Below are 16389 nucleotides of genomic sequence, written 5' to 3'. Positions count from 1 at the left end.
AAGCAACACCAAACAGAGCAACAGAGGATAAAATCCCAGATCCGCGCTTAGAAACCAAACTCAGGAATGGTATTAGGCGCATAAATGGAAAATACTTTTTGAATTGTAGGTCGACAGGCAACTGTACAAAATTGCAGATATATGATTAAATAACAAAATGTTGACTATTTCCAATGGGTTCCAATAAACATGAATAAAAAGTGAGTAATTCATGTTATATTTTCCATATCATTTCTACTCCTTGTACAAAAAAGTTATCACTCTGCCTATTGTTGTTTGCAATATTGTTAACTGAGAGAGGATCTATGATATTGCCGCTTGTACATTTAGTACCCTCAACACATATGCCCCTCTCTTTCAGTGCGAATTCCCCTAAAATATCCCCGCCCCCTCAACTGGGAAACTCCTATATTGATGCATAGTTAGGTGAGGCCCTATACCTTCTTTAATTTCTTTTTAAATGAGGTAATTCTTGGCTCTGTTCTTGAAGTTGACTTTTCTTTATGGGCGAGCAACCTGGGACTGAACCTGTATCACAGAATGTAGGCAGGTTATTTGGGTCTCACTGGGGTTTTAATAGCATTCACAGGAGCTGTATCATCTCTAATGTATGATTAGCTAGCCACACCCACCGTGTCTTAAAGATTCCCACCCTTACTTCGCAGTTCATATATACTGCAGGTCACAGGTAAAAAGAGCAACAACAACAAATGTTGCAGAATGAGTGGTTGAATATAAACTGTGTTCTGATATCACTTCCACAGCCTCACGGCTCGCAGATTGGCGAGGTTCAGCAATGTTCTTCATAGTATAGAATATAGGTGAGGTGCACTCGAGGTAACTAAATAAAGAGACCTCACCTCAAGAACGGGGGAAGAATGACAATCCTTTCAGTACGATACATTACATATTGCTCGTTCAACGGACTGCAGCTGGTTTCAATTTTGCCACACTTCTGCTGTGCTACGCATATCCAGGTGAGTATTAAACTCACAGTCCTCCTCCTACCCCAGCACTGAGACAACAATGTAAACAGACTGCCCAGCCAGCCAGTCAAACTTGACTGCAACTGGCTGCACTTTCAATGCACGTCTGTGGTGCTCTGTGTTTCCAGGTGAGTTTTAAACTCGCACTTCCACCAGGCGTTTCAAAAGTCTACAGCCCAAGCAATGCACTGTGGAGTAAAATATATAGGGATTATCTAAATGACAGACATTAAAAGACAAAAACTTACCCCTCAAAACTGAGGGCTGGGGGACTGCTACTCTGATGCACAACCACACACACTATTGCTCAAATATTCAACCCAAGAACATCATTGCTGCAGGGTTTTGCCAATGTAGACCCAGAGTCCCTGATGAGCCTAACAAGTGGTATAACAACAGACAAGGTATTGGTTCAACCACTGCGCATAGATCACTTATCAATCCTCTCCTTAATATACAATTTTATCAATAGGTATCAGTATTATTTCAAATTTATCGCAAATGAGAGTTTTCAACAGATTCTTCACGTTCAAATTTAATTTCAATTGGTGATTATTATGCTCCTGCCAACATGTGTTTCGACCTTACAGAACACAGGTCTTCTTCGGGGCCAATGTAACACGTTTTAACATTACAATGATTAATAATAGTCAACATAAAATACACAAAATACAAAATCAACAAAATTTACCAAGCACAATCCAAGTACAGAAGAAATGTAAAAAATATTATTCAAAAAGTGATCAGTGTTTGTTGTGAACAATATAAATGCCGCACAACAAGCGAATCAGGAAACGTTTTGCATCCAGGGGGTGAGGAGTCATTATCAACCATTTATATGAAAAGAAAGAAAAAAAATAATACTACTGTAGTATCTTTACATCAGCTAATACAATACCTCATGAGTAATAACTACCCATTTCACATTTTCTAATAAAAAATCTGTGAGTTCGCATTACATCACCATGTCCAATGTGATTAATGTTATAACTAGGTATAACCTTGTTGATGATACCCTTGGGCATTCCCCATGCTATTATATTGAGACAGGCAAATTCTAGTACAAAGCTATCTCACACCGCCATATGGTCTACAAATGACCCCAAATGCCTTCTGCATTGCTCTCACCTGTGAGCGCTAACAATTCATTGTGCACCAATGCCCTGATGTGTCTTTAAATCATCCCAAGGTGGGGTAATACGTTACCTTTCTCCTGTTTAACTATTCTAACTAAATGATTGAACGATGTCCAGCAGCTTACATATAACCTATAATATAAAATGTTTAACATTATGTACCTGTCATGCACCGGGATGATGGTGCCTGTGGAACCGCTGGCACACGAGCCGCCATTAATTGTTCCAATACGTTATGACCACAGCGTTCCGTGTGGTCTAGTGTTTTCCAACATTGCCACCGCCAGGAGGTACTTCCAGGCTGTCTTCCCGGCGGCTGGCGCGTTGCAACCCCATTCACTGCTCAGTTGTCTTTGGGTGAGACGCTGTGTTTTACCTGTTTTTCTCCATGACACCCATGGCCTCTGTGTTTCTCTCTTGTTTCCTTTTCTCGCTTTGGTGCGGTCTGCTTTCATTGGTGCACGCTTCCTCTCTTTTATGCTCTGCTCCTCGGCAGCTCATTCTGCTCCACCTCCTCTGCCTTACCTACTCTCTCGCTCTCCCTGCACTTCAGCACCCCGGCCTCCTGTTCCGGCCGCGACATTCTCCTAGTTCACTTGGTTTCTCATCCTCCATGGACCTTGCTCTGCCTGTCCCCTCTCCCCATGCTGGGAACACACATTTGATTGCGGACTCCTCACAGCCACCCTCATCTACCTTGGAGTACTTGGTGCTTCTTCGACATTACACTTGTTCAGTGTTTTTATTTGCCATCAGGCTTTTTTTCCCCTGTTGGGTTGTCCGGGAAGGAAAGCCCCCAGGCCGTTCTATCCCTAGACAATCACAGTGGCTTCCTTTCATGGCGGGCCCTATTTTCACAAAAAAAGGATCCCTCTGGAGGAAGGGCAAACATCTGGAAGCCGAGACCTCAGGTGAGGAGGAGGAGGGGAATCAAACGGAGTACACGGAGGAAGAGATCAAATGTGACAGTACCAATCTTCCATTCTTTAAACTTAATAGAATGTCTGCATAAAGCATATCATACCTTGCTGGCTGGACTAAGAGATCTAATCTCCTATATCTATTCAGAAAAACAATTATTTCTCCTTAGATTGGAGTTGTGCTACTTAACCTACAAATATTAGATATAGAAGCCCATTAGTATGCTAGATATGACTTGAGAACATTTTAACTTGTTCTAAATAAAATTACCCTTTAATTAATTTCCCATGGTAACAGTTTAACAGAAGGTTTCAAATTATTTAACAAAGAAATCCAAAGAGCTCCTACTGAGCTACTTAAACTAGGCTCAAAGTTATGTTTCATGAGTCTAGCTATAGTCTTACCTTTATAATGCTTCCAATAGCGTGTTGATGCTGCCTGCAGTGGTCTGCTCCACGCAACAGAGACAGAGCAGACTACCTCCTTAAATAGTCCTTTCCTCAATCGCTCACATGTGTGCTGTGCCTGTGCACACATAAACTGCACATGCTCACAGGAGAGATGATAGTATATACTTTTTCCCACTTGAGCAATTGCGAAAGAAAGAACACTACTCTCTTGAGCATGCTCATTAATCCTTATTGGAACACTTCTCACTTGAGCATGCTCACTTTAAAGAGCATGCAAAACACTAATCTCCCGCTTGATTTTCATCTGATACTAAATTTGAAACTGTATTTGGCATTTGCCTAACATGTCTTTCCATTCCACAACTCCCTATTCTAATTAATAGAATTCTTCTTTCTGAGTACCTTTAAAATGATTGTTAATCCTTATTGGAACCTTTCCTCTCACATTTGTATTGTGCAAGATTTGGTCTATAATAGGTTCTTTTTTTTTTTACATATTAAATTTTCCTCAATTGGGTACTACTTCCAGATCTAGCATTGCAGACACGCATTAAATAAGAGGTTATTAAAGCACCTCGTTCACATTCAATTAATGAGTGATATTATTTTACACATCCCCTTTCCCTTAAGAGGAGTATACTCTCAATACACATTCTTCTCCTAATTAACAATCTCCACACTAGTCCGGTCAGTTAACAAGTAATTCCCTTAGATATGATTGGTACACACTTTCTCATCAGGCAGCCGTGTATCTTCTCAGTTGAATCATGTTTTATCCCACATTGTGCCGATATCCATTACATGTTCTGCCCATAATTTTTGTTTGGGGTAACCTGCAGAACAAGAACACATGTATGCTAGAGACAACAATTATACCATTTGTAACTACTTTTGTGAGCAGCAGTGAGATTTTCCCAACCATTAAAATTAGGATTATAGAAAACCCCCCATTTCATAATCGAAGTTCAACCCCATCAAGACTGTTTGATGTTTACAAATCAGTTTAGCTTCCATTTGACGCAATTCCTGCTGCTTATCACCTCCTCTTAAATTATTAGGAACAGTTTTCAGACCCATGATTTGGATCCCAGACTTATTCTCCACTTGGTGCTTACTTTTCCAATGTGTGGCTAGTGGTAGCCTAATATCTTCCCTCTGAATGGTGTTAACATGCTCTCTTATCTAATGGTACTACCAACATATATCAATCGACACACACAAATAATCGCATATACCATGTATTTGGTTTTGCAATTTATAAATTCATTTTTATCTCTTGCTTGATATTGATTTGTAATGCCTTTCTCTCCTGTGCATACTGGCACATTGAACAGTGCCCACATTTGTAAAACCCTTTCACATTATCATGCAACCATGTAGGTTCTTTAGTCAGCGATTTCAAAAACGATGGACATAAATGGTGTTTTAGTGTGGGTGCTCTAGTATAAACAATCTTAGGTACTGTTCCGATATATTCTGTCAGATCACCATAAAGTTTCACGATTTTCCAATGTTTTCTCAATATATTATAAAGTGTGTTGCTGTTTGCAGAATATTGGGTCACCATTATTGGCTATTTAAAATGATCTTCTCTACATTTAGTTTTCGGTTGTAACATATCTTACCTTTTAAGACCTGGGGCCTCATTACGAGGCAGGCGCTCACGGAATGAAGGGGGCCGGTACAGGACCGGCCCCCTTCATTCCGTCAGGGCCGATTACAAGCTTCCCATCGCGGGACCCGGATCGGACGCCTGGTAAAACCAGGCGTCCTTTCCGGGTCCCACGAGGGTAAGAAGGAGGTAACATGCTTTATGATTTCAGATGGTTTTGCATAATATGTGTTTGATATGTGAAACGCTCTTTGTGTGAACTAAAGCACATTAATAAAAAAAGATTTAAAAATACAGACAAGATACACACACATGAATCTTTGCTGCATCATTACTTTCAACAACCACTGGTGCTAACTTTTAAAAATGGTCAATTGGCCAGCAGCAAATGTCTTGTGCAAGTGTGTGATGCTATGTGGCGGGCGCAGTGCGGGATGAAAACGAGGCTCCAGCCTTGTGGCCTGATTGCTAGGCAACCGAAGGCCATCTAAGTGGGAAACATCCGCCGGCAGGCCTAAACGCCAGCCAGGAGGCGAAGGCCAGAGGAAAAGGCCTTGTTTGCCGTTGTTCGCTGGTGGATGCCGCCAGACGCCCATTCCGACTCTAAGGACTAAGTCATCGAGCTCCACTACCACTTCCCACCGCTCGCCCAGTTACTACTAGTCTGCAAAAGGTGAGAGCCCCATCTGCATGCTACCCACCCAGCTTCTCCCTAACCCCTTGTCACTTGAACCCCTCATGCACATTTCAGCTCGCTTAGCACCACTCACGTGAGCTCCACTACGAACACCTGATCCTGCCATCCCCGACTAACGGATTCTCCTGCCTTCCACGCCACCCATTGAGGACACGATTTTTCGTTAGCATACCGCGCCAACATTTGACTGCTCACGGGCCCCCTCCAGCCATGCCACTTGTGCTTGTTGATTAATGACTATTGTTTACGTATCATCTGTATAATCTGCTGACACCCGGCTAGCACCGTACGTCCTATTAGAGCTAATCCCTCATTGTGCCCCATTGCACTGCCTGTGTACCACCAGAGACTATATCACTGATTGCCCTGATCAGATCACTGCAGCATTGTACTTACAGCCAGTGCTCTCCTGTGCCGCTCTTGCCCAATTGGCACTCTGATTCTGTGTTTACACTGTATTCTAATACTGTAGCTCACAGCCCAGCTCTCAGCCTAATGCTGTCCCATGTGCATCAATGGTATTTAGCCTAGTTTGTGTCTTACCTAGGATTACCGCATTTAGCCCAATGTTGTCCCATGTGCATCAATGGTATTTAGCCTAGTTTGTGTCTTACCTAGGATTACCGCATTTAGCCCAATGTTGTCCCATGTGCATCAATGGTATTTAGCCTAGTCTGTGTCTTACCTAGGATTACCGCGTTTAGCCCAATGTTGTCCCATGTGCATCAATGGTATTTAGCCTAGTTTGTGTCTTACCTAGGATTACCGCATTTAGCCCAATGTTGTCCCATGTGCATCAATGGTATTTAGCCAAGTTTGTGTCTTACCTAGGATTACCGCGTTTAGCCCAATGTTGTCCCATGTGCATCAATGGTATTTAGCCTAGTTTGTGTCTTACCTAGGATTACCGCATTTAGCCCAATGTTGTCCCATGTGCCTTAATGATATTTAGCCTAGCTCGTGTCCCGCTTGGGATTATTGTTGTTAGCCTAATGCTCCTGCATGTATGATAATGTTATCTAGACTAAACTGCACCCCTCCTAGGATTATTGCTACCAGCCTACTAGCACTTTACTATTGACTAAAGTATCTAGCCTTATTGGTGTAGACAAAGTGAGCCTAGCCTCATCTTACACCACCCCCACATCCTTAGCTATGATAAACTGGATATTGTGCATCATGTTCCCCTTATGCCTTGTCCCAGCCGACACCCCATGCACTGGCAACCACTTCCTCGCCCTCAGTAATGGGCTCACCAAACTAGCTTGCCCAAGACACCATCCCATCCCCTGTCCTATCCCCTTCCTCCCTACCATACCCCTCTTCCCATCTTCCTCCATTCTCACTCCCAGTCCCAAGGACACCTATGTAACCAGTAAGGAACACCATCCCACCCCGGCCAGCATCAATGATCCACATGTACTCCCCAACCCTTCAATCAATGGTAAAACATACCCTATCCTAGGATATAAGAGAACACCCCGATTAAGAGCACGCACAAGGTTACCACACCACAACACCATTACCAGGTCCCAGCCACCCAGATCACCCAAACCAACGGCCCACACAATAAATAATAAACACACTCAGCCTACAGCAACTAAAACTACTCCACCGAGTTGCCCACCAACTAAAAATACTCTTACTAAGGATCCCAACCCTCCCATTAGTCTAAAAAATGCACTCATCAACGCCCGCTCCCTTGGAGCCCACGCCATTGAAATTCATGACCTCATCATCGAACTCGACATAGACCTGTTAGTAATCACAGAAACCTGGCTACACCAAGCCTCAGGTCCTCTGTTAGCACTGGCCATCCCACCAGATTACACCATTCTCATATCTGATAGAACCACCACTCCAGGAGGCGGTGTTGCAATCATTACTAAAAATACCATCAAACTTAGATCGAGTTCCATTGAAATAATCACAGGGTACGAACTACTGCTCGCCAAACTCACCTTGAATGAAAACACCACAATTAACATAGTGGTCATCTATAGATCCCCTAGCACAAACAGCCACCCAGAAAGAGACATCCCACTAATACTGGCGCCCTTCCTTAAACCCAAAACGAAATGTATCATCATTGGTGACTTGAATCTCGGTTTTAATGACAACCAAGATACCAAAGCCACCGACCTTCTCCTGGCACTAAATGACATGAATTTCTGTCAACACATCAATGTCCCCACCCACACCAAGGGCAGAACCCTTGATTGGATCCTCTCCCTCAACACCAACATCACTTTAGGACCGATTACCCCACTTAGTTGGACAGACCACTACTGCATAGAATTTACTATCACTAGTCACAACCCCTGCACACCCAAGAATATAACTATGGACACCATTGAAAGTAGAAACCCGAAAAAGTTCACAGCTGAGAACTTCGACCCCACCTTGAACAAATTGCTAGATACACACTCAATCCTCAGCAATGACCCAACTACCATCGCTGAGTACTACCACAAATGCCTCTCCACACCGATTGACACCATAGCACCTGTCACCTCCAAACTAAGACGCCTCAATAAAAAATCCAACTTCTGGTTCAATGAGGAACTAATCGCCCTTAGAAGGAAAAAACGCTCTCTCAAGCAAGTCCATAATAAACATCCCTCCCCGGACGCAGCCAAAGCATTCAAAGACGCAAATACCCTCTACAAATCAGCAATCATCACCCACAAAGCAAACGCCTACAATGCTTACATTAGCAATGCAGCATCAGACTCCAAAGAGCTCTTCTCTATCCTTAGAGAACTTGAAAATCCACTTCCAACCGACACACCCACAAACACAAGTAAAGAATGGTTTACCACCATACAAGACGCTCTTGCCTCCAAAATCACTATTCTGCAAAATAAAATCAACTCCAAAAAACTACTCCTAGCAACCAAAAACTCCCCCTCCCCTAATCCCTGCACCCTTTCCAGTGACAACTCCAACCCCCCCTTTCAATTCACACCAGTCACCCACGACCTCGTACTCGACACAATCTCCAAACTAAAAGCATCCAACTGCAAAGGAGACACTGTCCCGGCCAAATTAGTCAAAGCCTGTGCACCCACCCTGACCCCCCTCATCACTAAATTTGTCAATGCCTCATTCAACTCCAATACAGTTCCGACCTGCATTAAAGAAGCCTGGGTTACCCCGCTCCTAAAAAAAACAAATCTAGACCCCACCATTCCAACTAATTATCGCCCCATAACCACGGTCCCATTTTTACTCAAAATCATCGACAAACTAGCCTACAACCAAATTCAAACCCATTTAGAATCTAATCAGCTCCTCGGCACCAGACAATCAGGTTTCAGGCCTAACCACAGCACTGAAACAGCTCTCTTGGACCTCAAAATCCAGATGGATGCCATCAGAGATTCAGGGAAACTTTGCATTCTTCTGCTGTTGGACCTCTCAGCCGCGTTCGACCTGGTGGACCACGACAAACTCTGTAACTCACTTGCCCGCGAGTTTAACTTCTCCAGGGCAGCCACCGCTTGGGTGAAATCCTTCTTAACCGACCGCACCTCCAGAGTGTCCATAGGCAAAGAAGCAGCCAACCCCATCCCAGTCCCCATAGGAGTACCCCAAGGCTCTTGCCTTTCTCCCACGCTGTACAATGCATATACCAAGCTCCTGTTATCAGCACTTGACGAAATGGGTGTCATATACACAAATTTTGTGGATGACACCCAGATCCTTATACCACTTACAGGCACCTATGACCAGGACACACTAACAATCAATAAAATGTACGTCATCATACAAAACTGGATGGCATTAAACAGCCTTTGTCTTAATGACAGAAGTCTTCATCGTAGGATCTCCAGCCAAAATAGCAACCCTTCAGCCAGAATATTCAATCATCAATATCGACGGTACCAATATTCCAGTGTCAAAGCAAGTAAAAACACTTGGCGTGTACATCGATGCCAGCCTGACCATGACTAAACAGATCAATGTACTTTCCTCCTCCACGGCCTACACCTCTAAATTAATTGCGCTCAGGCGACAATTTCTGACCCCAGCAAATTGCCTCACCCTAGCCAGAGCACTGGTCCTATCGAAATTGGATTACTGTAATGTATTACTACTGGGCACCTCCAACACCAACCTAGCCAAAATGCAACTTTTGCAAAATAAAGTCCTGAGGGCAGCTGTAGGCATAAAAAATCAGACCATATATCCAAGATTAGGAAAAATGCCCACTGGCTCCCCATCAAAGCCCGAATTATCTTCAAAACATTATGCATCACCCACAAATGCCTTACCAAAAAAGGACCTATCTACCTCAATAACACTCTGCATCCCAAATCCGACATGAGGCTACTTAGATCCAATGACAAACTCCTCCTGGACCCCCCCGATTCAAAAACACAAGAGCAGGGGCCAGCAGCTTCACCACTTTAGCCCCTAAACATTGGAACATCCTACCCATCCACATTAAAAAAGCATCTTCCTTCACGATCTTTAAGAAACAGTTAAAAACCTGGTTATTCAACCAATATTAGCACCCAAAGATAGGACCCCGTCCATCTTATACTGCTGTGAATATTTAGACTATTGTATAATGTTGTGAATATTCTGTAATTTATATCATGTAATGGAACGAATGTAATGTTTGAATTTTACTAATTGCTAAGCTGTCTTATAACCACGCCGTGACACCTGAGGGTCTGGGCGTGTAACAAATAAAAAAATAAAAATAAAAAAAAAATGTGTGTTTTCTATATGCGTTCTGCCTGTGAGATCCAGCCTTGACCTCTGGCAGTGCAGCTCTTCATGTTTTCAATTTGGTGAACAACAGCAATGGGATACCTGTATGGCATTAATGGGTGGGGGTACACTGTGGTAGCCCTTATGTGTGATTCTGGGCACCTGTGTGTTGCCCACAAAGTATGGTATGAGATGGTGGCAGCTAAATACTGACTTGGCAGTGGCTCTGAATGTCCTCCATTTTTGGGACAGCCAGACCCTGCACTAGAAATGAAGGCATTCCTGAAGAAAGGCAAGATGGCCACTGTACCCTCTTGGTTTCTATTGCCTTTGAACCTTGTTTCTCAATGTTCTGGGAATCCCTGACTCTGTACCTTCCTCCTAACTGGCTGTTTGGTGGAAGAACCATGTATGGCTCTGGCACTGCCTCCTGTCAGACTGACTGGAGCCATCCCATGGGCTGTGTGTTGTGGGTACACCCTTGGGGTAGAACGTGCATGAAAGGAGTCTGAAGTGGAGTAAATACAGTGTAGTGTGGTGAAAGACTGGGTGATTACTGCAACCCAAATTCTGTGTTATGGGTGGAGTGAATGGCTTGTGAGCCTGATTGGCTGCATGCCTGCATGAATCTAATGTGAGCCTGATTGGTTGCCTGCCCGCATGAATGTATTCATGAATGATTGGCTTCCGGGACCTTGGCTCAGCCTGAGTGAATGGGGAACTGATGTGTATAACTGGGAACCTCTCACTCACCAATTTCTTCAGAAGCTATGTTCAGTAGCCGAAGTCGAAGGAGAAACAAGAGGAAACTATTCCCTGAAAGCCCATCTGAAGGAAAAAATCTGATGCTGCATTTTATTCATGTAATCCCAAAGCTGCAGCATTTTTGCAAGTACTGATCCAAGGGAGGACCTGGATAGAAGCCATCTTCCCGAGCTATGAGGGACTATCGTGCACCTGCTACTCTTCATCAGAAGTATCCTGCAAGCCAGTCTTATGTGCCTGCTATTAAGAAGAAGGGGTCTTCGTGAGTCTAGAAGAGAAGTGCTTGGACCTGTTGAGTTAAAGCAGTTCAGTTGTGTCATCCAGGGTCTGGAGTGTATATGAATGTTGGAAGCCAGATTGCTCTCTTTTGCCCAGAAGAGGGGGTACTCTGGCATAGTGCTGCTTAACACCCAGAGATGTGATAGTTCCACCTGATCAAATAATCCTATAAGGGACATCCCTGACACAGCATCTGACCACTTTTTTCCACTGGAGAAGATTCCAATTTGCTGTATGCAGAGGAAGGTGGGTTTGCCACCATCAAAATCCGAAGAAGATTTCCCAATGGTCCACCCTTGGCGAGTGCCTGTAGTCCAGTGCTCAAGTCCAGGTCACCAGAAGCTATCCAGTGGTCCATGCAGTGGCTGCAGAACTGAAGATCCAAAACACTGTGAGCTGCAAAATCCTGAAACCTGACACTTATTTCTGCCACTGCACTTGTCACCATCAAAATGCATTCAAGGTCCCCAGGGGTCTTGTCTTTTTCAGCCAGTCCTTTTAATGTTCACCTTTCTAGGAATTCTACGACTGGAGTAACAGAGACCACTCTGAAGACTGAAACTGCTGCCTTTCTGAAAGCACTTGGTTCCTCATTTTCTCTAGGACTCGGCATCCCAGTGACTACTTCTTGCAAACGGGGACCACCAACAGGAGACCCATCGAGTAAAGCCAAGAAACTCTGCCATTTTGCCTGCCAACACACTAAAGGTACTGTGACGGGGAAGATCATCTTCCAGCCGCAGGAGTCATTCAACGGTCCCCTAATCATCTTGGATCCTGTTCTCCTGCTGCATCACAGGCCATTGGTGTGGAAGAACCTGTAGAAAGAAAGCAGAGCAACATTGAACATTGGTGGACTGGGCTGTAAAAGACAATATAAGATACTCCCTACATTTTATATTACAGGTTGCCCAGGTGGGGGGATCATCACACAGTATTAGTATTTGAGTCTCATGAAAGTATACTGCATGTGTTCTGAAACTAACCTGCCTTTCTTCCTTGATCTATGAAAGTACATCTTACTTAAGAATTCACATGCTGTTTAAATAATGTCCTCAGCTGGTGCATAATCACTGAATGTAAGTCTACTGTGGTAACACATAGAGTATATATCATATTGCCATTATTTGAATAGAACTGCCTGAGCACAGAGTGTTATTATTTATAAGTAACCATATTTTATTTAATGAATCTGTGTTATCACCTCACATAATGTGTGGATATTTCTTTGTGGGAGCTTGGGGACTCACTGAACTTAAGCACCAGCCTGCATCAATTCTTGAGAGCTTAAGCCTTGGTTGCTCGTCCAAACTACCATACAGAGAACCTTGGCCAGGGTGCTCTGTGCCTCTGTCCCAACCATATGGAGGGCAGAAGTACAGATACCCCCTCCAGTCTTTAAAACGTTTTTGAGACCAAACATTGTAGATGCCTGCATCTGGCTCTGATTTGTTCATGGGTTTATTAGCCTACATTAAATATCCTTTGAGTTGTACCCACACCATGTAAATTGGCATTAAATCCAACAACTCAGGCATAGTTTGAATCCCAGAAATACCATGACTTTTAATATATCCTACAAAAGAGGTATGTTCAGAATCCTTGCACTGCATAATTATGTATTATTGTGGAGTACAGATAGTACCTTTGCACATGAGGGAGTATCAACCCAGAGGTAATGTAATGAATGATGAAGGCTATGTCCATTGTGCCCTCAAAGCCGATTATGGCACAGTGGCCATTCTCGGGGATGCCTCCTGCGAAGAAGGGAGCATCTTTAGGAACAGGAGCAGGGTTATCCTTAGGTGACCATGTTGTCCTTGGGCCACTGCCAGCTCCACAGTGTAGTACCCCAGTTCCCAAGTCCATCCTTAGCATTGTTTGTTTGTCCAGCTGTTTTGTTTCTTTGCTTCATTGTGGGGAGTGCACAGGAATGGAAGGAAAGGAACAGGCTCAGACATGCTGTAGTGGGCATCCATGAACCCTCCAATGCAGAGAAATGAACGTAGTTTGCTGAAAGACAAAGATGTGCAAGCCCTGCTCAATTCTGAAATCTGGTTACCTTGAACACTCATGCTCTTATGAACCCTTACAAGTCAGAAACATTAAACTTTCCCGAATGTAGAATGCCCATGACACTGGCCCGTACAACCCACAGCGGCATCAGCTAAACAGAAAGTGATTTCCAGATCACACAAGAATTTAATATGACATTAGCTGCCTGAAGCTAAACATGGAGTTTAATGAGGAAGAGTCATTGAAAGGAGAAGTAAGGAAATGGTCAGAGGAGAGGGGAGGAATCATAGACCAGGAAGAACTGAGGAGAAGGAGTGGCTACAGAAAAGATTGGAGAAGGTAAAGGAATGCGATGAATTTATGGAAGAGGGAAAGGTGATGGGAAAGGGGAAGAGTATGTGGATAGAAAAACAGTGATACTCAGGAGAGCAAGAGGACAGAGAGATGTTATGGAGAGGATACAAAGACTGAGAATAGAGCAGAGGAGTGAAGGTGGATGAGAGAAGAATTATTAGGAGAAGAAAATGAAGCAAAAAATTAGGAAAACATAAAGAGTGTGGCAAAATGTTGAGGAGACCACAAGGAAGGAAGAGATCTGAGAAGGGGAAAAATAGAGAAATATGAAAAACAAGCAAAGATATCCACTGGCCTCCGATCATGATAAAAATAAAGTAGTGCTAGAAAGGTCTCTTGAAATTCCAGTGGACTCAGGAGATCTACTAGCAGAACAGGCCATCACTGAGAAGGGCAAACCCAAGGATTTGTGGAGAGTGTGGCATACAAACCCACCTGACTCCAAGACATATGTTCAAAAGGACCATGGATCGTGCTTCCAGGCAATTGGCAAATCAAGGAAGAACATCATGACATCTTAACATGACCAAGATGAAACTAAATGACCAAGATTAAATGGGAAAAAAGAAAAGCCATGAAAAGTGTCAAGAAAAAATATGGGGTATTATAAACTCCAGGGACTGTGACTGATTCCACCAAGAAAGTGAGAAAAGAGATGGCTGGATTGCTATGGGTCTCTTTAGCCTTTGCTCATTTAAAAATACTATCCCATGGCATAAGTTCAACCTAATCATCTTACTACTTTCAACTGTAATGTGGAAATAGTGAACTAATATTTTGGCTTCCAGGCTTTTTTATATGTTGATCTCATGGCAGCGACGTCACCCAGCCACAGAATTTCTCTGGTTTCGTTGGTTGTGGTTCATGCAACATGTAGCTTTTCTTCCAAAATCCATTTGATTGACCTTTTACGTGCAATGGATGTCTACCCCATGAACTGCATGTCGTTTAAGTCCTTGTTTGTCTTGATGTACTGTGTACAACTCCCACTTCTCCTTTTTAACATCAAAGATCATAGGGGACACTGTAACATATAATAGAAACAAACCATTACTGCACTGTATACACAAACATTGAGGGGGTAATTCATAGAATTCAGTGCACAAGTGGTGCACGCGGCTGGCGCACAGTGTGCGCGTGCGACAGTCTGCGCCAGCCCGTGCGCCAAAATCCATTTCCACGCATTGCGTATTCATGGATTTTAACGTCCATTACCAGCCGTGGCGCAGAGTGGCGCAGCGACCCTGCAGCAGCGCCAGTTATGCCCCCAACCCATCCCCCTGTGCCATGTACAGCGCACAAATCCCGTACATGGTGCACAGGCCAGTGGAGCAGCATCCAGGCCCCCAACCACGAAAACGCCTGTAAAACTCCCCACCCACCCCTCCGAATACATGTACCCCGCTGCGCGGGAAGAATCACATGCGATTGGCCCTGTGTGAGCGGGGTATGTGTATTTCGGGGGTGCGCAGGAAGTTTCACACGTGATTGGCCCTGTGCGAGCGGGGTACGTGTATTTCGGGGGTGCGCGGGAAGTTTCACACGCGATTGGCCCTGTGCGAGTGGGGTACGTGTATTTCGGGGATTCGTGGGGAGTTTCATACGTGATTGGCTCTGTGCAAGCAGGGTACGTGTATTTCGGGGATGCGCGGGAAGTTTCACACGCAATTGGCCCTGTGCGAGCGGGGTACGTGTATTTCGGGGGTTCGCGGGAAGTTTCACATGCAATTTCGCTGTCAGAGCAGGGTACGTGTATCCAGTGAAGTGTGCGGGGAGTCCCACACGTGAATTGGCAGTGTGGGTCCTCCCAGGTGTGCCCTCCACGGCCCCTGCAGGCAGCCCACACCACAGGGGACTACCCAGCACCCCTGGTCATGTCCCGCACGCAGCCCATCCACCATGGGCATGCCCCCCAGCCAGCCTACATGTCACCTTGCACTAGTGATCACCAACTCATGTCCCCCAGCACCCCCACCCACCTATCAGTGAGCCTCAATCCCTGACTCATGTCCCCCAGCACCTCCACCCACCCGGCAGTGAGGGGCACCTTCCAGCAGGCCCCGACTCATGTCCCCCAGCACCCCCACCCACCCAGCAGTGAGGGGTACCTGCCAACAGGGCCTGACTCATGTCCCCCAGCACCCCCACCCACCCAGCAGTGAGGGGCACCTGCCAGCAGGCCCCGACTCATGTCCCCCAGCACCCCCACCCCCCAGCAGTGAGGGGCACCTGCCAGCAGGCCCGATTCATGTCCCCCAGCACCCCAACCCACCCAGCAGTGAGCCTGAGGCCCTGACTCATGTCCCCCAGCACCCTCACCCACCCAGCAGTGAGCCTCAGGCCCTGACTCATGTCCCCCAGCACCCGTACCCACCCAGCAGTGAGGGGCACCTGCCAGCAGGCCCCGACTCATGTCCTCCAGCACCCCTACCCCCCAGCAGTGAGGGGCACCTGCCAGCAGGCCCCGACTCATGTCCCCCAGCACTCCCAC

This window comes from Ambystoma mexicanum, chromosome 5q, assembly GCF_040938575.1.
Source record: "Ambystoma mexicanum isolate Mex_15411 chromosome 5q, UKY_AmexF1_1, whole genome shotgun sequence".
NCBI classification, from domain to species: Eukaryota; Metazoa; Chordata; class Amphibia; order Caudata; family Ambystomatidae; genus Ambystoma; species Ambystoma mexicanum.
Note: the sequence above shows the minus strand (reverse complement) of the source record.